We start from the raw sequence: 21,669 nt of genomic DNA on the forward strand, positions 1-21,669 counted from the left end.
TAATAACTTCCAAACTGGAAATAAGAGCAATATTCATCATCAATAAAATAGATTTAAAAATTGGTGATGTGGTCATATAACAGTATATTGTACAGTAGTGAATAAGGTATCTTCTTCTAAATGTACTGACATATATGAACCTCAGAAACATAATGTTAAGTGAAAGAAGTGATGCACACAAGAGTAGGTTTTGTAGAAAAATGGGCAAAACTCATTCATGTATGTTATCTGAAGTCAGGAGAGTTGCCCTAGAAGGGAACTAATGACTGGGAGGGAGCATAAATAGGACATCTGGGGAGTTGGTCATGTCCTCTTTCTTGATGTGCGTGATGATTGAAGGTGTGTGTTCAGTTTGTGAAAATTTCACCAAACTTTACTATTATGATATATGCACTTCTCTGTTTGTATATCATACTTACACAAAAAAATTAATGCTATGTATAAATGTGTGGGTGTTTTGTTTGTATACACATGAATACCTGTGTAATACTTATTTGTTTCCACGTATTAATAATGACAATATCCAAATGTTCATCAAAAGTAAAATGGATAAATAAGCTATGGTTGTACACACAACACTACATACTATGAAATGAAATACTGTATAGTGAACCAAAATAAGTATATCTTCAGATTTCTTGCTGGGTAGGATGAAAGTTTAAGATAATGCTTAAACTTGAAATGGGGAGTTTGAATGAGCTCATAATTCATATCAGCAAAAGCTTAAGTGAATTCATTGCTGAAAGATTGTATTTATTGAAGAGTAAAGCTAAAGAAGTAATTTCAAAAGAATTTTTGGCTAGTAGGGAAAACACTGGCATTATTCTGAAATACACAAAGGAAAATAAACTTCCATCTGTGTTCAGGAATAAACTGCTTAACAAAGGAGAACCTCTCCAGTTGTGCACCCTTCTATTTGAATTGATGATTAATACGCAAACTGTATCCTGAACATTCAACCTTGACTAGTCAGAGAATGTTATTACAGCTCAACGAGTGAACTCTGAGTCTTCCACCAGCAATAGCTGTTTTGGTAACAGATTTTGTAAATTATGAAATTTTTATATCTTTCTTATTCTTACACTTTGCCCTCTGCCAACGTGGCAATTATTGATACATCTTTCTTGATATTACATATTGGTATATAATTGGAATTTAATTCATAAGGAGGATTGATTTTTTTAAATCAAAGTAGCTAAGGTTTATGTTTTAGACATTTGTAACTTTCAGTTATTTTCTGTGCGTCTGCCCTGAGGCCAACATAGAACTGAAATGGTTAATGATTCTATCTGTATGTCATTTCCAAATGAGCAAATGGAGAGACTAACACATTTAACATCCCTTCTTTAACCTTCATAAGTTGTTTTTAATAATAACTGTTCCTGGGGAGAAGTGATAGCTTGCATTAACTGACAGGTAGCCCATCAGCAATAATATTGTTGTAACTTTGCCCTAATTATCACCTGCTGTTTTAATTTTTTTCTGCATTAGAAGTTGTTTTTCAAACTGCAGTTTTAATGTTCAAAAAGGGGGGGCTAAGGAGGAAATGTGTGGTTCAATTTGCTAAATGTTGTGCCGCTTTCCATAATATTGTACGATAAACTTTCATCATCTCTGCAGGTGCCGCCGATGAATGACACATTGATCAACCCATATTCTTCAGACTCTGCCACATGAAACCAGTGAAAGATACCTGCTGGTGACCAAGTGATGATCATGTAAAAAGGTAGTTCTGGCAAATTAAACAAGCTTTAGATTTTCACAAAACCAACTAGTCTTCCTACCCCTAGTCAGGGCATTGTTTTTCACTTGAGTCACTCCATGATCAGGCGGGAAAACTGATAGATAATAAGAAAAACTTTAACTGACCCTTTAAAGTGACCAGTGGGAGATCTCCACATTAATTGCTGGTGATAAGCCTAAGGATCCGCTTCTCTATTGGATTTGGTAGATGACTTGTAATGAGTTGAGTTTTTATTTTTATTTGAAGAACTATATGGATTTAAAAGGATAAGATTCAGGGCCTCCCTGGTAGCGCAGGCGGTTGGGCACAGCACTGTGAAGCTGTCCACAGCCTCTGCAGTGCGGATTTGATTCTCGACCAGCCAGGGAGCTACCCACATGGTGCAGCAGACCTCTCCTTCCTCTCCCACTGCTCCCCTCAGCAGTGTTTTTGGCCTGTCTGCCTGTTCTGCTCCCCGCTCTGTCTCTCGTGAATCCTCTCACCCTCTCACATTTCTGGCCTGTACCCCACTTCTTGTACACATAAATAAAATAAATCTTTTTTAAAAAAAGGGATAAGATTCAGATAGGTGACATCCTGGTTGACAAAATTATGACTCCTTTAGAATTACATGAAGTAAGTAATAAATTATAACCCAGCCCTCATTTCAAGCTCCTATTTGTAAAACCTAGTAATTATTTTACATTTCTGCTGTGCTCAAGGCCTTTTGCAGTTTGATTCTAGTTTCATTAACTAGCTTCCTTATTACAGCATATATGTTTCTGTGCATCCTAAGCTAGCTCTTGTTCAGAACACTTCCATGCCTTTGCCCATGCTGGTCCATCCCCCCAGAATCTTCTTTCCTGCCATCTGGACTTACTTAATTTCTGCTCATCCATCACATCCAATTTATCCATCAATACCAGCTCATCCAGATTTTTGCTTCCATTTAGAATTAACAGCCTCTTCTCTGCTTATGTGGCATTTTATGTATATTTTAATATATTATTAAATATTTCAAGATTGTATAATGAATAATCATGTACTCTCCCAGTAGCTTAAGAAATAAAACATTTCCAAGACACATGAACCCTCCAGTGTACCTCCCCTGGGAATATGCCCTGCTCACTCAGCAGCCTTCCTTCTAGTGACTCCCCTCCCCCGGAACCATTATGCTGAATTCCATGCTTGTCATTACATGCATTTCTCTCTGTTTTTACTACATTGGAAGTATCCCTAAGCAATATGCATTGTTCTTTTGCACACTTTAAAATTTATGTAAGTGATATCAATCTACATGTAAACTTTTTTTTAAAGGTTTATTTTATTTATGTGTACAAGAACTGGGGTACAGGCCAGAGGTGTGTGTGGGTGGGGGAGTGAGAGGATTCACCAGAGACAGAGTGGGGAACAGAACAGGTGGATCCACTGAAATACACTGCTTAGGGGAACAGCAGGCGAAGCAGGAGAGGTCTGCTGCACCATGTGGGTAGCTCCCTGGCTGGGGATCGAACCTGTGCTGCAGCTGCAGTGGCTGTGAACAGCTTCATAGTTTGCATCTTAACCCCTTGCGCCACCAGGGAGGCCTTACATGTAAACTTTGATATTGTTTTGTATTCTTTGTTTTATTTCTGAAAGTTGTTGGCATTAGTATATATAATTTTTATGCTTTCATTTCCATTGTTTCCTCATATTCATTGTATGACAGTATGTGTATTTGTGTCTTGTTGATAGATATTTAGGTTGTTTAAAATCTTTTTGTCATTATAAATAATGCAAATGTACAAGGAGACATGTCCATTTTTTACATTTCTGTTATAGGACTTACTACACTTTTGTTATTTTGTTATCAATATAGCCATATCTTATGGCTTTTCTTATCACTTGATAAAATGTAAAGGATCGGGATTGGGCAACCAAATGCAGGTGCTCAATAAGTTTGTAGACTCAGGTATTAGGTTTTAATTGTAGTATACATGAAGACTTGAATTTTTCAATTTTCATGCTTCTGCCTCAGAACTCCTAAGAGGAAGTCTGAAGGAATAGTTGATTTGGTCAGACTTAGTATTAAAATTGACTTCTCTCAAATATCTATCCTTAAAAATGAGTGGCCTCCATGCCTCTGGCAATTTTGGAACACAGTAAATGCTTCTTTATGACATTATGAATTATGATTATCCAGTTACCTCACTTCTCTTCAAATGCCATTATTCTTTTGAAAGATCCTAAGAGGAAAAAGGAAACATTCCTTCATTTTTGATGAAAATTTCTTGACATTCAGAACAAATACATGTTGTTTCAACTATCAAAATCATGGATATTGCCCAGTTTCTAGAATGGACTCACATTCCCGGGAGATTTCATGAAATAGTGACTTAAATAGCAGGATAATTGATAAGAAACTTGCTATCAGGAGAAAATACTGATAATCTAAGCTGTTTTTATGTTGTCAACATAATTCTACCATGTATAGGTTTCCCACAAAGTTTAATTTCTTAAATTTAGAAGAGGACTACTATACATACAAAAGCATTTATGGCATTATCATTTCTAATAGAAAAAATGTTAAGACAATATAAATGTCCTACAATGAAGGGTCATTAAATAACTTATAACTTGGAAATATGTTAGAATTTTATGGATTCATTAAAATTATACGCATTTTGTAAGAATATTTATTTGTTAATTAATGAACATAGAATTGTATATATCTTGTGACTATGATTGCTTTTATAATTGTTGAATTATATATTATCTGTATAAAGTTTAGAAGGAACGACATGTGTCATTGCTTCATTTCAGTGGCAATATAGATATAAATTATAACTTTCTTTTCTATACATTAAATGTATTTAATAATAAAACATTAAGTATGAATGTGTTGCGTGTATTAGAGTGAAGAATTGTCATGTTTTGCTTGGAACAGAAATACTTCCCAAGATAGAGGACATTCAGTGCTAATACAAGGATCATCCTGGGCTAACTGGAATGGTTGGTCACTCTATAAAAGTATCCTTGATTGGTAGGAGAAGATGGGAAGTTATTACGAGTTTATTTCAGCTGTCAGGAAATAAACTAGGCATTATTTTGGTCACTAGCCAGAAATTATTTATATTTAAAACTCTACCCTTCTGTATTGTGGCTGATCTTGGGAAAATCACACACAAAGTCTTAAAGAGACAACCCTCTACTAATTATATATTCACCTGGTATCCATTTCAACAAATGAAATTGCTTTCAGCACACATTAATTGACATAATTACTAGAAAGCCAAAATCAGATTAGCCACTGCAGCTCAAAGAAAAAAGGAAATCATTGCTCCAGCAAATTGTAAAAGTGTTAAAAAGGGCTCACAAAGGTTGTTCAACTTGTAGACAGTTTTAAATAAAGCTAATAAAACATGGCTATTTCATTATTCAGTCATGAGACAATTCTGGGTTTTCAGCAGTATATTTTGGCTATGTGGCAGCATGAAAGTAAGTCTTTATAGTATCTTGAACTTTGGTGATTGTTCTTATAGTCTCCATTTTGTGTATTTTAGTGACATAGCACTCCTATCCTTAAGACAAATTGTATCCACTATGATTATCCATTTTCATAATTAACAATCATACAGTTATTCTAGAAACACAACAGCAGCAACAACGACATCTTTGTGTCTGCAAAAAGCTTACTTTTCAAATTCCTAGCTTTTTTTCCACTGAAACACTGACATCATTGTTAAACATTGTTCACTGTTTTGAGTTCAAATCATCTGATAAATTAGAGAAACATGAAGATAGCAAAAGAAGACATATGCTAGTATAATTCCATAAGGCAAAAAAGTCTCTGCTCAGACTTCGTTATTTCTCTTGCTCAAAAACATGGCATCTATTGTTTCATGGTTTTACTTCCTCATTTCCTATGCCAGACTGTTCTTGCCACTGAGAATGTAATCTCTTGCACAATTCACCTTCCATGCTCTCTGTTCCAGTTACTGTACTATTATTAGAATACCTTTGCTTCCCAGGATCTCTTGTCAATGCTCATTAGCATTCTTTAGCATCATCATGATTATTGCTGTTAGTTATTTTTGCTCTTCTATGCAGAATGTTTTCCTTTTATTGCATCATTTGGTCTGCTCTATTGTTAATAACTAGTCCCACATATTAGTGTAGAATTTTGCTTTTGTTGAAAATTAATGCTGACAAGTCAGAAAAACATGAAGAAAATAAACATGGACATATCGTGTTGTGATTTTTCAAGATAAGACCAGCCACGCTCAGAGTCCTTGCTTCTCTCTTTTGATCACATGGAATCAAGCACTTTACAATCAGTAATGTCTGTTCAAACTTTGGTCTCTCTCCAACATTATTAATTTATATTTATATAGAAAAATGTCCTATATACTAAAGGTTCTATGTACTTTACAGCACACACATTATACCTCCAAACAAACAAACCATCTCAGATTATTGGCATCATGTAAAGCAGACATCTAGGCTCAACTGGGTTTCACTTTACTCTCAGGTATTCCGATATGCTTTTACTACTATTTAAATTTATTACATATTTAGACAGTAAACACATAGCCCCAATAAATCAAATTCTGGCCACCTGGCAGATTACTTTTTTTCCTTTTTCTTTTTTAGGATGAATCCACTATTTCCAATCCCTCATTTCTACTTTGACATTTTGGTAGCTTTCAGTTTGGGCAATCACCAGTCCTTGTACTTAAATTTTTGTGTGTTTCTTTATTAACTGACGATAAATTTTAGGAAGCTGCCTTTCAGTGATCTAAAATGAAGGAGAGAATAGGCATACTCTACCAACATTTATCCAGGATTAAATGGGACACACCGTGTCTAGAAAGAAAAGACTTTGATTGAACTTTATTTAGACCACTTGGTCCACCTCAGAATAAAAGTTTCAGAATGTAGTAGTATTTCCCCTTAAAAAAATGTATTAGCATTTGAAGTAACTCAAGAGACTACAGCATCCAGCTGTACTGCTTTTTCTAAGCATATCCAGGTCAGATGTCTCTCTCTAGAAACTTTAAGAGACAAAACATAAGATTTGGTGATTTTTCCGAGGTCTTAGATACTTGAAAAGAAAAATGAGCTAACTTCTGATAAAAATGCATCTCTTGTTATCAGGTACATTATGATATATAATTCAAGATCCAAGCCCTTTTTGATTTGGTGTATATTGTACAACAGTATTTTTATATTGCAGAATAAGTACTTGGTTGCAGGTGTGTTTACTTAAACATTAAACAGACTGCGTTCTTTTGCCTTTTAAATCCTGATTCCTTTTGTTCTCTAGAACATATATTTTGGTTGGCAGCCACAAGTAAAACCTTAGCCTCCATTTGCATTTCTCTAACCTTTTGGTATGACAGAGCAGACATTTGTGAACACAGTATTGTAAGATATCTGCATTTTTGGTTGGAATCTGGTTCATCTGTTATAATTTAGTGCTGTTCGAAGCTTTTACTTCCATCTCTTAGACCCTGAAAATGACTTCATGCCTTGGCCAAACTTCATAGTTTCAGTATGCAGAGACAGATCCCAACTTTCTTATTTCCCTCACCATGTTGGGCTGTTACCAGGAGTTTCTGAGGCATGAAGAATATCCAAACCAACAAACCTCAGAAAGAGCAGGCTTTTTTAATTTTCAGGAAAATTTTGACAAAAGACCAACCTGTTTCCCCATTTAAAATATGCAGTAGTTATTTTAGCCTCTAAAATGTTCCATTCTAAGTAAAAACTTATATTGAGAAAAGGCAAATAAAAGAGTCCTATCAACTCTCCTTAGCTAAGTAATTATGTGGTCCTCTGAAACTGGTGGCACTGGACTGTATCCTTGTCATCCTTACCTAGATAAGCACTTCGGAGGCCAACATCAAGCTTACACCTCTCTCCTCTCCCACAATCAGTCTGGTGGGAGAGGTTTCTTCTCTTAAGAAACTAAACAGCCCCAGAAAAAAAAGAACTACAAACACCAGCCTTTTTAGGTTCCCTCAGTGACAAAACCACCTTGAAGTCTCATCGGTCTATGAAAAAGCTGACTAAGCACCCATCTTCTCTTCTCCAATTATCTTGTTATATCCCTAATCTGTAATATAAACAGACAGCCAAAGAATCACATATTTGAGGAAAGCCTCCAACTTGAAAGACACAACACAAAGCAAACACCACAGGTGGGGGTACAGGGGTAAGTGGATAAGGAAATGGAAATGGAAATAAACAAATGCATATAATAGAAAGAAAACAAAGACTAAGAATAGACTTAAAGAGAGGAACCAATATGAGCAATAACATGCACAAAACAAGAATGGGATGCCTTAAAAATGGGAGAATCCAAGAACATGAAATCATTCTTAGAAATTCAAAATTGTAAAGTAAGTGTAATGGAAGGGTTTGAAGGCAGTTGAAGAAATCTTTCAGAAAGTAAGACAGAGATGGAAAATGTGAGAGAACAGATTAGACAATGAGATTTGGTCCAACTTGACTGGCCTACAGAGTGCCCAGATATTTGGCTAAACATGGTTTCTGAGTATGCCTGTGAGAGTGTTTCTACATGATATTAGCATTTGAATAAGTAGACTAAGTTAAGCAGATGGCTTTCCCCAATATCGAGGAGTATCATCATCCATAATTTGTAGCTTGAATAGAACAAAAAGGCAGAGGAAGGGAGAATTTGTTCTGTCTGACTAATTGAATGGGACATTGGTCTCCTACCCTTGGTCTGGGAGTTACGTCATTAGTGCTCTTGGTTCTCAGGCCTTTAGATTCAGACTGGAATGATTCTGCTGACTCTCCAGGGTCTTGGAGATGGCGGGACTTCTTAGTCTCCATAATTGCAGGAGTCAATTCCTTATGTCTTTTAATGCATTAAATATATATCTTATTGGTTCTATTTTTCCAGAGAATCCTGAGTAATATACTAACGCTCCTAGTAAAGCCCCTCAAAGGTACTCATGCATATCCAGGTCAGTGCCCTGGTATCAAGAAGCTGGAACTCAGCTGCAACCTGGTCCTTATTTAGTAGAATTACGTTTGCCATACTCACAGCTGTCCTAGGCTTGCTACTCATGCTTTAGGAATAGGAGCCATTCTTCTGCCCTATAATATAAAACTCCATTGAGAAAGCAAGTCATTCAAATCATCTTCCCCAGAGAGCAGGGAAATGCAATTTTATGTCCAGAGCACAGAGGATTCAAAAGTTTACCAAGGTCCTGGGAACTTAAACTGTAGGCAGGGATAATATTGCTGTTCATCACTGTCTACTTATTTTCTATTTAAAGAGTTTTATCTTCCTAGTAGAGGGGGTCGGTTTAATAGCATGTCAGGAGAAATGTCTAGTGAATGTATTGATTGAATGTATGATGATAAATGGGGGCAACTTATCTCCTAATCTTCCTCTAGGTTTGCCTCGCTGAGGGTGAATAAAATTATTTTTAATACAGCCAAGAAGTTCCTTTTTTTATTATTGCCTTGGGATCCTGGTACTATACATGGGCCTGAGTGACTATCTTTTTCCTAGAAAGAGTAAGAACTTGTAGATTGGCACCAGGTGAAAGATACTTTCATGCTATTTAATATCTGAATATAAAGTTTCATCATTTCAGCTGGGAACAATTAAGTTATACTAGGATAGTACTTTCGGAATGAAATAAAGAAATATATACACTGTTCACATATCAAATGTGCCCACATTTTACTAGAGGAGATGGTCATAACATCTCAAGGAAAAAAAAGCAAGGACCTTTATTACTAAGAGCAAGAAAATGTTTCTAAATCACCCCACAAAATGTTTGCAAAACAAAAGCAACTGAAAGAATGGCAGGAATGAGACTTTAACAAAGCCAGGGAACTTTCTCTCAGATTCATTTTCCAATATGAAATATCTCTGAAATAAGGTTATAGATCACAGCATTCTTACTATTGGACATTTCCCCTCTGTTGGGGCAGGAATGACACAGGGCAGGTTTTCTATGATCCACCAGACTGGGTAAAGGAGAAGTCCTGGAGCCCTCAGTGGCTTTTCAGGCTTTTATTGGGATTTACCGGGTACACAGCAGACAGGGGTGCTGAGGGGGCCGGGAGGCTGGCAGGCCTCCCAAGCCCCCAGCAAGTCTTCACTCTATCTGGGCTCTCCGGCGTGCTCTGCTTCTCTCAGCTTCTACTTCTTTCTGCTTCTTTCTCGGCTTCTTCTCTCTGCTTCTCCTGGCATCCCCGTGCCGCTGCCCTTAAAAGCCCAGTCTTAACCCAGGTGAATCCCATCTACATATGCCCACGCCCTATTACAGCTGCCCGCCACCAGGCATGCATTCAGGACCCATCATCTATCCTGATGGCAGGAGGGCAGAAAAGCCTGACATTTTTCCCTTACCCTACACCCTAATTTGCTTTCCTTTCTTTTTTTTTGTAAGATTTATTTATTTATGCATACAAAAGCTGGGTGTAAGCCAGAGGTGCAGATTCACCAGAGAGAGTGGGGAGCAGAACAGGCAGATATATTTAAATACACTGCTGAGGAGAGCAGCAGGCGAGGCAGGAGAGGTCTGCTGCGCCATGTGGGTTGCTCCCTGTCCGGGCGGGAATTGAACTTGTACTATAGGGCTGGCAATAGCTTGATTGCGCTGTCTTTAACCCCCGCGCCACCAGGGAGGCCCATCATTTGCTTTCTTTAGACAAATTTAATGTAAAGGTTTTTAGCCTGATGCTTTAACAAAAAGTATACTGCTGACACTCTTCAGAGCGACTGATAAGGCTCAGGCCTGTCCATTACTTCATTCAAATGAGAGGGTTTACTTGCTTTTAAGGTCTCTTGGGCTATGATGTTGTTATGGTCCTTTCTTCTGGTCTGCTGTTTCACTTTCACAGAGGACTGGTGGAAAAAGGGAGGGATCCTGGGCTGTGCTCTCTCCCTACAGTCCTGAATCTTCTTACTGAGGACAGACATGCATGCATCAGTGATTTGAGATGTGGGTTTTAGTTGGTTGACACCAACTACCAGCAGCCACAACTACCAGCAGCCACAACCACCACCAAACTCCATTCCTGGGTATTTTTTCTTCAAGTAGAGATGATGGTGGAAATACTTAACATTTGCATCTCAAGAGAATTCATGGTGCTTGAAATAAAAACATCATAGATTTATATTAAGCAAAGCAGTAGGAAAAGGTTTTTAGCACAATTTAATGAAATTTCTGATAATGGGAAATTCCTTTAAATGGTAAGCCATATTTCAAAAACTAATAAAAAATGTTCAATTTTGAAAACAAGGAATAATTTCTTTCTAGTTGATATAGTTTAATCTGTATTTTTGTCCTTTTACTTTTAGATAAAGAAACTTTTAGATAAGGGCCTCAAACTTTGCTTGCTGGCTAAGATTACTTCCTATTATAGGTTTACCTTTAGTTTCCCCAAATCTTCATGCTTAGCTTTTGGAGCCACATAAATTTCTGCCCTGAAGTCTTATTTTCACAGGAGATTTGGTAGAAAAGAGAAAGATTGGGTAGCACTCATTCATGAAAAAACAAAAAACTTCTTTTTCTTTTTTTAAGATTTATTTATTTATTTATACAAGCACTAGGTACAGTCAGAAGCGCGGGAGGGTGAGAGAATTCACCAGAGCCAGAGCGGGGAGTAGAGCAGGCAGAAGGACCGAAGCACACTGCTGAGGGGAGCAGCAGGCGGCAGGGGAGGTCTGCGCACCATGTGGGACCCTCCTCCGGTGGCTGGGGAGCAGCCAGGGATTGAACCGGCGCTCCAGAGGCTGCTGGCAGCTTCGTAACCCAATGCTCAACCGCTGCGCCATCGGGGAGGCCCAAAACAAAAAACTTAATAAACTACATAGTTTGGGATATTTTAAGTTGGTAATTGTTGTTGCTGTTTTGTTGAAATAATTAACTGAGGAAGTGTAAAATACTTAATAGCACAGAGGGTTCTTGGATTCCAAATCCAGTTCTTTTACTGTGTAGCTATGTGACATACCTCTGTGATTCTCTGTTTACTTATTTGCAAAATGGGTATTTTTGAGTGTGAGTGTAAGCGTATGCATATATCTATATTTCTCTGTATGTCTATGTATGTATCTATATGTATATATAGTTGAATATGGATTGAATTGGGTATATGTGTAATCAAATATGAATATATTAAGAAGTATTACATATATGTATATAATTGCATATGTAATTGAATTCAAATATAGTTGAATATGGCATTATAAATCATATACAATATATATATCATTGAATACACCATATAATAATATATAAAACTGAATATGACACATATATGTACACATATGTCAAACAAGTCTACATAGCCATGTAGTCTACAGAACAATGTCTTGGACTGCTGGTGCTGATCTGTTTGGATCCACACATTTGGAGTCTTTCACATTTTCTTACAGGCCTGAAGAAAAGCATTTTGGTTTATGCATTTAAATTCAGGGACCTCTTTTCCTGAGAAATGCAAGCTATTCATTCATATGTTTTCCCCAGTTTTTTATTTTGTTACATTTCAAACATTCAGAAAAGCTTCAGGAATATACAATAAAGACCTTTTACACCTTTTGCTTAGATTTATCAATTGTTAGCATATGGCGACATTGGCTTTCCCTCTGTTTCTCTATCTCTTTTCCCTTCGTTGATATGGAAAGGATTGAAGAACCATTTGAGAATTTACTGCAGACATTCTTACACTTCATCCCTAATACTTTAGCATACACATTGCTGCTGTGGGAAACTATTTCCCAGTTAGATTCAAACAAAGAAAACAATTAGTGAATAAAACAAAGGAACACAAACTTATCTGTAAATTAGAAACTATTTTGTTTCTCAGAGTTAGAAATCACATTCTGTTTTCAAGTTCTTGATCTTACCAATTAAATACGCTCGACATTTCTTCAGAATCATAGAAGTCTCATGGTAAATGAATTGGAACCAGAATTAAATCTGCTTCTATTTGGGGGTGCATTGGAGCTGCTCTTCTAGTAAGAGAAGAACATTGGACTGTTCTTTTAGTTAGATTCATCATGCAGTTAATTTTGGCCTCAGTTTTTATTGCAGGGTTCATTTTTGTCCTCCTTCTATCCCCCTGTGGCATGTGCCTTGTCAAGCCTTTTTTTCTGGGCACACAAATCCAACCTCTTGTGGTATCAATATGAATAATTTCATTTCTACACATTATCACGTTAGTACTTTGATATGCCGTCTCTGTCCTCTGCTAACCGCTCTATTTTTTTCTTAACATATATTCATCTTTAATATATTTTACTTTCTCTTGCCACCATTTCATTTCATGTACCTGAAAGATGTCTCTTTGGCAGTTAAAGTAACATTTCTCTTTTTGGCAATGTTTAAAATCACTAACAGACTCCATTTAATTTTCTCCATCCTTGCTTCCTTCCTGCCCCTCCTTTTCTGTCTCTAACTTCAACTTGTTGTTGTGTATCCTCCAGGTAGTGTTCTCTCTTGTTTTATCTTATATTATTTAAAGATGGACAAACAAGCAAGCAAACAAACCAACCCTTTTCATGCTTGCATGCACATGTGCTATTCATCAGATTGTTGGTCCTATGGTGCCAGGACAACTCTAGCTCTTTCTCCCAGAACTGTACACATTAGATGTATGACTGATACTTGAAACTCTTTGCAAAACTCCCTTTGCTTGTGTAGGTAGGTATTAGCGTCCTTCTCCGGGCTGTTCACTCAGCAGGATGCGGATGGTGACTTCTCCCACAGAACCCATGCCCATCAATAATTCTGAGGGTTGCATTAGCTTTCAGGCTGTAAAATGATAGCCTCCTGGGGCTAGAAGGAGGATAAGAAAGGTCAAGGACTAAGGACTTATGTAATGTTTGTTTGTTTTGTCTTGTTTAAAGCCAGGATGGGGAAAATAAGACTTCTGTTTTCTTCTATTGAGACTGTGTGTCAGAGATAGGAAAGTAGGGAATCATGTGCATTCAGAATACAACAGCCAGTAAAGACAGTAAAGAGAGGCATAATGTCTCTTCAGATCTCTCCTCTGTCATTTTCTCTTTGTCTTTGATACTCAGGTGTAGTTTATAAAGGCCTTAGCTTTCTGTTTAAATAACACTGTGACTCAATAGTGTATTACCAAAGATTATTGCCACTAAAGGCTTTGCCTTACTGTACACCCAAGTACAGTTTAATGATATCCCAGAATGATACTATGTACTGATATGCTTTAGTGATGGTTATTTTATTCCTAATTAGCACATTAATTTAGGCTTTTATATTTCACATGTACTTATATTCTTTTTAATAGTTCTTTTCCCCCTTTATTCAAAGTAAATGAGGCATTATGTGTTTGCATTGTATTTATTAAGCACATACCATGTGCATTTCACATTCTAATTGTCTGCCACATTTAAAAAAATAGCTTTGTTAAGATATATTTCACATACCATATATAGTTCACTCATTTAAAAGATTCAATGGATCTTCATAATATTCATAGAGTTCTAGAGTCAATTGCAGAATATTTTAATCACCTCAAAAAGAAACCCCACACCCTGTAGCCATCACCTCTCAAACTCCTTCCCTTCCCCTTCTGGCCCAGCAACCGCTGATCTAATATCTATCTCTATTGACTCTATTGATATGTCTATTTTGTTTGTTTAACATTTTATTTATTTGTAAGTTTTTTTAAAAAATTGAGGTAGCACTGGTTTACAATACTGTGTGTGATTTAGGGGAATAGGCTGATAGCTCTTTATATGTATTTTACTACATACAGCACACTCACCACCACATCACCCACAGTTTGCCTCCATAGACCATCAGACTACCCTCTTTTTCTTCCACCCCAACTTCTCCCCCTTTAGTAATCTCCATTCTTCAGTCATATTTTTATGGTTTGTTTTAATTTAGTTTTGTTTGTTCCTTTGTTTTGTCTGTTTGTTTTCTTTCTTTTTTTCCCTGTGAATAACTTACCTTTATTTTACTTACTTGTTTGTTTTTTCACATTATAGGTTTTTCTCTCCTCAGGTGCAGTCACCATTGTTTTTGCATGACCAAAGCACCCATCTTCCTCAACTGTAGTCCATTGTTCTCCCCACCCTGCTTTCTACCCACTCCTTTCTTGGATGCCTCATATCTATGGTAAGTTTTCAAGGGTTGGTGATTTTGCTTTTTTTTTTTTTTTTTTCATTTTAAAAAGACAAGACAGGCAGTTGCTCAAAGTAAGCTTTTTTCTGATCCTTTGTTGGTTTCTTTATATTTCATATATAAGTGAAACAATCTGGTACTTGTCTTTCTCCTGCTGGCTCACTTTATGTAGGATAATCCCTTTCACATCCGTGTTGCCACACATTGTCTGTGTGTGTTTGTGTGCATGTGTGTGTGTGTATACCACATCTTCTTGATCTACTCATCTGTTCTGAAGCATTCAGTTCATTTCCATATCTTAGCTGTTGTAAATAGTGCTGCTATAAACATGGGAGTGCAGGTTTCCTTTTGAATTACTATTTTTGTGTACTTTGGGTAGATACCTAGTGACGTAATTGCTGGTTCCTATGGCAGATCTTTTGTTTCTTTATATTCCATGTATGAGTGGAATCGTTTTCTGACCTATTTCATTGATCCTGGCTCCCTCCATTTCCATCCATGTTGCTACAAATGACATGACTTGTCTACTTTGAATATTTCATGTTAATGGAATCTTACAATATGTCATCTTCTGTAAATGGTTTCTATTATTTAGTATGTTTTCAAGTTTCATCTATACCATTCCATGCATCAATTCTTCACTCCTTCTTATTGCCACATGGCAGTCCACTGTAGGGATATATCACATTTTATTTATCCATTCATCTGGTGGTAGATACTTATTTCTACTTTTTGGCTATTATGAATAATGCTGCTATGAATATTCACATGCAGATTTTTGTGGGGGCATATGCCTTATTTTCTCTTGGGTGTATACCTAATAGTGAGATTTCTGGGTCATATGATAACTCTATGTTTAAATTTTGAGGAAATATCAGACTATTTTTCAAGATCCCATTCATACTCTATGATGGCTTCAATTTCCCCACATCCAATAATTTTTATTATCTGTCTTTTTGATTATAGCCAGTCTAGTGGATGTGTAGTAGTAGCTGATGGTGGTTTTGATTTGCATTTCCCTAATAACTAGTGATATTGAACGTCTTTTCATATGCTTATTGGACACATGTCAATCTTTGGAGAAATGTCTGCTTAGATCCTTTGTACCTAACATATTTTCTTTTCTTTTTTTTTTAAACTTTTTTTTAAATTTATACAAGAACCGGGGTACAGGCCAGGGAGGGTGAGAGGATGCGCGGGAGGGCGAGAGGACTCACCAGAGCAGAGTGGGGAACAGAACAGGCAGACTGATGAAATACATTGCTGAGGGGAGCAGCAGGCACAATAGGAGAGGTCTGCTGCGCCATGTGGAACACTCCCTGGCCGGCAGGGATTGAACAGGTGCTGCAGAGCTGCGGACAGCTCCATAGCATGCCGCTCAACTGTCTGCGCCACCAGGGGAGGCCTTAACATATTTTTAACACTCATTAAAAATTTTTAAGTAATTAGATTAATTATAAACTTTAATACCATAGAATATCTTGATTTTTGTAGTCAAGAATATAAAGGTGACATGACTTACCTAAGGCCAAATTGAAGTTGCTTTTTTAGGATTTGGGATCCTGTATCTCTCCTATTGGGACCAAAATGCTTTGGATGATGATCCAACCACATATCTATAAAGAACATAGCCATGGTGAGTAAGTGCCTTTGATAATAGCTATATTATATCTTGCCAACCAAGTCCCACAAAAACTTGCAAATCAGAATACTTGTACTTGACCTTGAATTAATCTGTTTAGTACATTTCATTCTTGTAGAGTTAATTTGTTATCTGTCTTTTATTTGCTTAGTTTCTCAAGGCACATTTTAGGTGATTACAAATTGACTTATTTAGCCAGTTTCAGAGATAAGATTTCAAGAGAACAGTTGAGGCTTGTTATCCCTTACTTTCAACGTTTATAGAAAGACCATACTAGAGACGTCAAAAGATAAATGTATTTTATGATCAAAGAAGAAGATAATTGGCATTTGTTGCAGTCATTTTTTTTAAAGATTTATTTATTTATGCATACAAGAACTGGGGTACAGGCCAGAGGTTTGGGGGTTGAGAGGATTCACCAGAGACAGAGTGGGGAACAGAACAGGCAGACTGACTGAAATACACTGCTTACGGGAGCAGCAGGTGAGTCAGGAGAGGTCTGCTGCGCCATGTGGGTAACCTCCCTGGCTGGGGATCGAAGTTGTGCTGCAATGGCTGTGGATTGCTTCATAGTGCTGCCTCTTAACCCCTTGTGCTACCAGGGAGGCCCCCCAGTCATTTTTTTTTTAAACAACATAAATAATGCATTTCTGGTATCCAGCCCTAAAAAAGGCAAAGAAAATACTTGTTAAAGGATAAATATATTTGTAAAGCGAATTTCTTTGGCAAATCCCATCTAACTCTCCTAACCATTGTGGAATCATTTCTAGTTCACCCCTTTACTCTCCAGTGTTCTTTTGTTCCTTCTAGCTACCATGAAGTGTAGCTCTGAAGTTCCAGAGGATGATGGATTTTCCCTGGAGTTGGAAAGTTTGCTGCAAGTGGCACTCAGGCCAGCCAGCAGCAATCCTGCTCATTTGCCCCAGAAGTGGCACCACAACACGGGAAGAGCATTGCATATTTTCTGCCCTGCTGCTTGCTGACAGAGGCTTAACAGTACAGATGTGGAACAGCCTTGGAAATCAGCCAATGTAAATGAACGGAAACACTCATCGTTTGCCCACATTGCACCACTGACCCGGGCGTTGAACGGAATCCAGGTCTGATTTTACTTCCTCTGGCCTTTCACTAAATATTAAATGACTGAGATAGAATTTTTAGTATGTGAGTCAATGTGTTCCTCTTTCGCTGTGGACTGGCCATGGAGCACAGTATTCTTTTCATAGACCAAAGGTGTGTTATTAGAGCTTTTTGTTTCTCCCAGATGCATTAAAATTGCTCTAGTCAAAATAAAATTCAGCTTCATTCTAGTCCAAGGAACAGGAAAACAATTTAACATCAACACACACAGGACACTTGGGGCAGTGACTTTCTGGGAAGATGTTAGTGTGTCAAGTGCACTGCTCTATGCATGCCGTGGTGTCAGAGCCCTGGATCACAAAACTGGAGTCTTAGAACTGGTTTTTACCTTACGGGTCATGTCACATAGCCAATCATCTAATAAAAAGGTTGTCTCAACTGTGACCTTGGGAGATGGCCATCCACTACCCACTGAAATACTTCTGATGATGGGGGCTCTCTCCTTACAGGTAGGTCTATTTCAGTGCTGAGAACTTCTGATCCTTTGAATGATCTGCCTTATACTGAGACTTCTAAAATGTTCCAAGTTTTTTTTTTCAAAGGGGACCTTTTGTTCCATCAATAATATTGTCAGAAAAGCAACTTGTACAAAAGATAAAGCACTAAACACCTCACTTTAAAATGTTCAATGGGTGGTGAATATGTACAATTGCAAAAGTTAATTCCCCAGATAAACCATAAACCAATCATTCTACCATCTGGATATGAAAGGTGCTGGGAGCACTCGTTATTCTGAGCACCTGTGTTATGGAAATTGTTGTAGGAGTTAGATCTCAGTCTAGACAAATTCTTAGATTGATATTTTGAAAAGTTATGTCAGAATTAATACTAATAGAATTTATGTTGTAGACTAGACATTTAATAGAAAACATTATTGGAAAATTGAGTTTAAATGCTAAATTCACTATAATTTTGGCTAATTGCTTTGTTAGTATTTGGCTGATTTTTCCTTATTATGGAAAATTTACTTTGATTTCAGATAAATTTATGTACAAATTAGTTTGATTGATAGATGATAGAATATATTTTCTTCTTCGTGCATGTGTATGTCTAAATCCCCAAAGATTCTAGAAAATAATTCAATACTGCTTCTTAACTATTTTGAATGATTCTTAATTGCTGATATGAGGCTGCTTTTGTCTCTCACTTCTATAACAACAGTGAACCTACATTTAGGTATCTTTTCCAAAGTAGCTTTTTTTGTTATGTTACTACCTTTGTTTTCCCTTTGTAAAGGGAGTATCATGGAAAGTTTGGAGGATTCTCTTGGAAGAAGGACCTTGGGAATCACAGACTCCAGTGTGAAACAGTACTTTTGTGATGTGTGCCCTTGTAGCCTGGTTTACCTGGTTAACACTTGTCCTCACAAAAATGCCCCAGTTTGTACAATAAATCATCTGGTTTCCCTTTTTAAAGCTCATTTAGTCTAATATTCTCATTTCAGAGAGGTGAGAATTGAGGACCTGAGCAATTGAAGGTCTCCCCAGGAATTGGGGACTGGGCAGGGTCTGGAATCCACCATTCCTGCCTAGTAGGATAACAGTTTCTCCACCATAACAAACCCTGCCATCTCAAAAAAAAGCTTTTGATTTTTGAGGGATGGCTTGTGAAGGCCAGATTGCAGCAAGAAGTTATAAAAGCAGACCTAGCAGTGATTCCAGTGATGCAAGCTAAGAGTTACATCTGCCCTGGGTGCTCCTTATCCTTAAAGGACAATGTTAGGTCACACCTGCTTTTCCCCTAAGCCAGTTTCTTTCACTTAAACTTTTTTTTTCATCTGACAAAATTTTAATCACATCACAGCCCCCATTTGAATCACCTCCCAGTTTACCAGGTTATTTATCAGGTAACCTTTTACCCAGGTACTCATATTGGAAAATACATTCTTCTAAAGGTATGCCTAAATATTTTCATGTAAAAGTTAAAAAGAAACTGACTAATGATGTCAGGCTGAAGAGATGCAAGGCCAGAACACAATATAGGAATGACTGAAAAGGATAAATGAAGCTAGAACAGGTTCAGGCTTGGAGACTGAGTGTTAATGGCTCACTGTAGTGCAGTCCCTGGTGTGAAGTGTTGGTAATAGGGCAGAAGGTCTCATTTAATTAAACAAATTTTAGCTTCAGAGCAAATACCTAAAAGGAAATCACTTCTCATTGCTGATAGTTTTTTCCTCTTTGCCCTGAGTTGGATTAATAACCGGAGTTTGATCTTTGCTATAACATTTACACTTACACACTTACAAATGGCCCAACAACTGTTGGCAATTCTTGCAGCTAATAGGGAAAGCAGGAAACTTCCTTCAACACATCTTTACTTTGTGTTTAGCCAGCAATTTGAAGCTGTTTCCCAAGCCTGCCTGGAGGGATGTGTTAGTGGAGTGGGAACCAACGAAGGAGTGAGGGAGTGCTGTCCCAGTGCCCTAGAACTAACGAGGCTATGGGGAGGACCAAAATTGTCTTACAATATCATGGCCATTGCTTAGAAACTTGAAAGGAAAGAGTGTTGTGTGCATTTCACAGGCCTCTTTATTTTTCCAAATCCATTCAAATACAAGATTTGTATATATTTAGGAGGCTCAGTTATTTAAATGATCACTGAGGATTAAAAGAATTCTGGAGCCTCCAAACCCCTGCTGTGTCACTCACTAACTGGCTGTTGTGAGAGCAAATTTTTTCAGCTGCCCAATGCTTCCATTGCCAATGGAAATAAGCACAGAATTGGCTTCTTTTCTGGGATCTAATTAGGATTAAAGTTCCCAACTGGTGGCAGAATAAATAATAAATTACATGTGCCTTTGTGCAAGCCATTTCCTCTGTCTGCAAAGCCTTTTACCCCATCACTTCCCATCAGTCAAGACCAAGCTCTTGACACCACATCTTGATTTCCCCAGGTGGAAGTTATCCGCCCCTCTCTTGAAATCCTACTGCACAGCACATTGTCTCAAGCACCTAATATTTATAGCTGTATGCCTTACTTCTCTTATTAAAAAGAAAATTATTTGAGAGATGATCTATGTTTTGTGTATCTTTATGTCCTTCAAAAAGCCTAATGTTTTGCTTGGCAGGTAATAGGTGCCTAGGAAATACATATTGAATAAATGGATGATAAAGGCATAATGCCTAATAATAAGAGAGGGACTCTTTATTTACTCTTTTTTTTTTTAAATCTAGTTCCTACATGACCTAAAGGGGAATTCAACGGAATTTTCCCTTCAGTTTCTGGGTCACATGAAAATGTAAATAATTCAGTTATTTGAGGTCTGTAGCTCAAATAACAGCTCCCCATTCACCCTAAAACCATCCACTTTTATTTTGTTGTTCTTTTCTTGAATGTAGTTGAACTAGTGTGTATAATTTGGACATATAAGATCTGGAAAATACTTGTAGTCCTACTCAAGTAGCAGCAAAAACAGACATTTTTACATAAGTTCTAGTCTTCTGCATGATGCTTTTACCTGTTCCTTCTTGTTTTGCTGTCTTGTCACTCTTTTAGGTAAGACTAGCATTTTTATCCTAATTAGACAATTACACATCATGATGCACTAATTTGTTAACCTATGTTCACAAATCATTTAATTACCACTGCCGGCTTTGATGTGCTGTTATTATTCAGTTATGGGAGTAAACAATTCGACAGCTAACAGGAAGAAACTCATTATTTTCTGAGCAATGTTGTTATTTTCAGTGTTTTAATAACATTTTATTCAAAACTTAAAAAATCCACTTTAATCAAAACTTTTAAGAAATTTGACATTGTTCTTATAACCATAGTGAATAAACTGAATTTTTTTTTTTGCTTTAATATGGACAATTATTTGGGGGCCAAATAATAGCTCTGGAATTTCACAATGAATAGATTTCATAAAGAAAAAAAAAGATAAACTTTTTTTCTTCTGGCTGATTCACTATCTCCCATAATGGTGTAATTTATAAAATGCGGCTCCTTGTATTGATTTGTGAAGCACTTTGATGGCTGGAGATAAAAGGAGCAATCTTCTTCCTATTTGATGCTGCTATATACTGTCGCTCAAA

At 37.1% G+C, this 21,669-nt stretch overlaps 1 long non-coding RNA gene across 1 annotated transcript; it reads left to right on the top strand.

Moving 5' to 3' along the window:
- The first annotated feature begins 1,703 nt into the window (after positions 1 to 1,703).
- LOC129145560 (uncharacterized) lies at positions 1,704 to 17,635 on the top strand. Its single transcript, XR_008551304.1, has 4 exons — positions 1,704 to 1,726; positions 14,734 to 14,847; positions 16,405 to 16,489; positions 17,306 to 17,635. It is a non-coding gene; the product is annotated as an uncharacterized LOC129145560 (long non-coding RNA).
- The last annotated feature ends 4,034 nt before the right edge of the window (positions 17,636 to 21,669 follow it).

This window comes from Talpa occidentalis, unplaced genomic scaffold, assembly GCF_014898055.3.
Source record: "Talpa occidentalis isolate TD23 unplaced genomic scaffold, MPIMG_talOcc4v2.1 talOcc4.12, whole genome shotgun sequence".
Taxonomy (NCBI): Eukaryota; Metazoa; Chordata; class Mammalia; order Eulipotyphla; family Talpidae; genus Talpa; species Talpa occidentalis.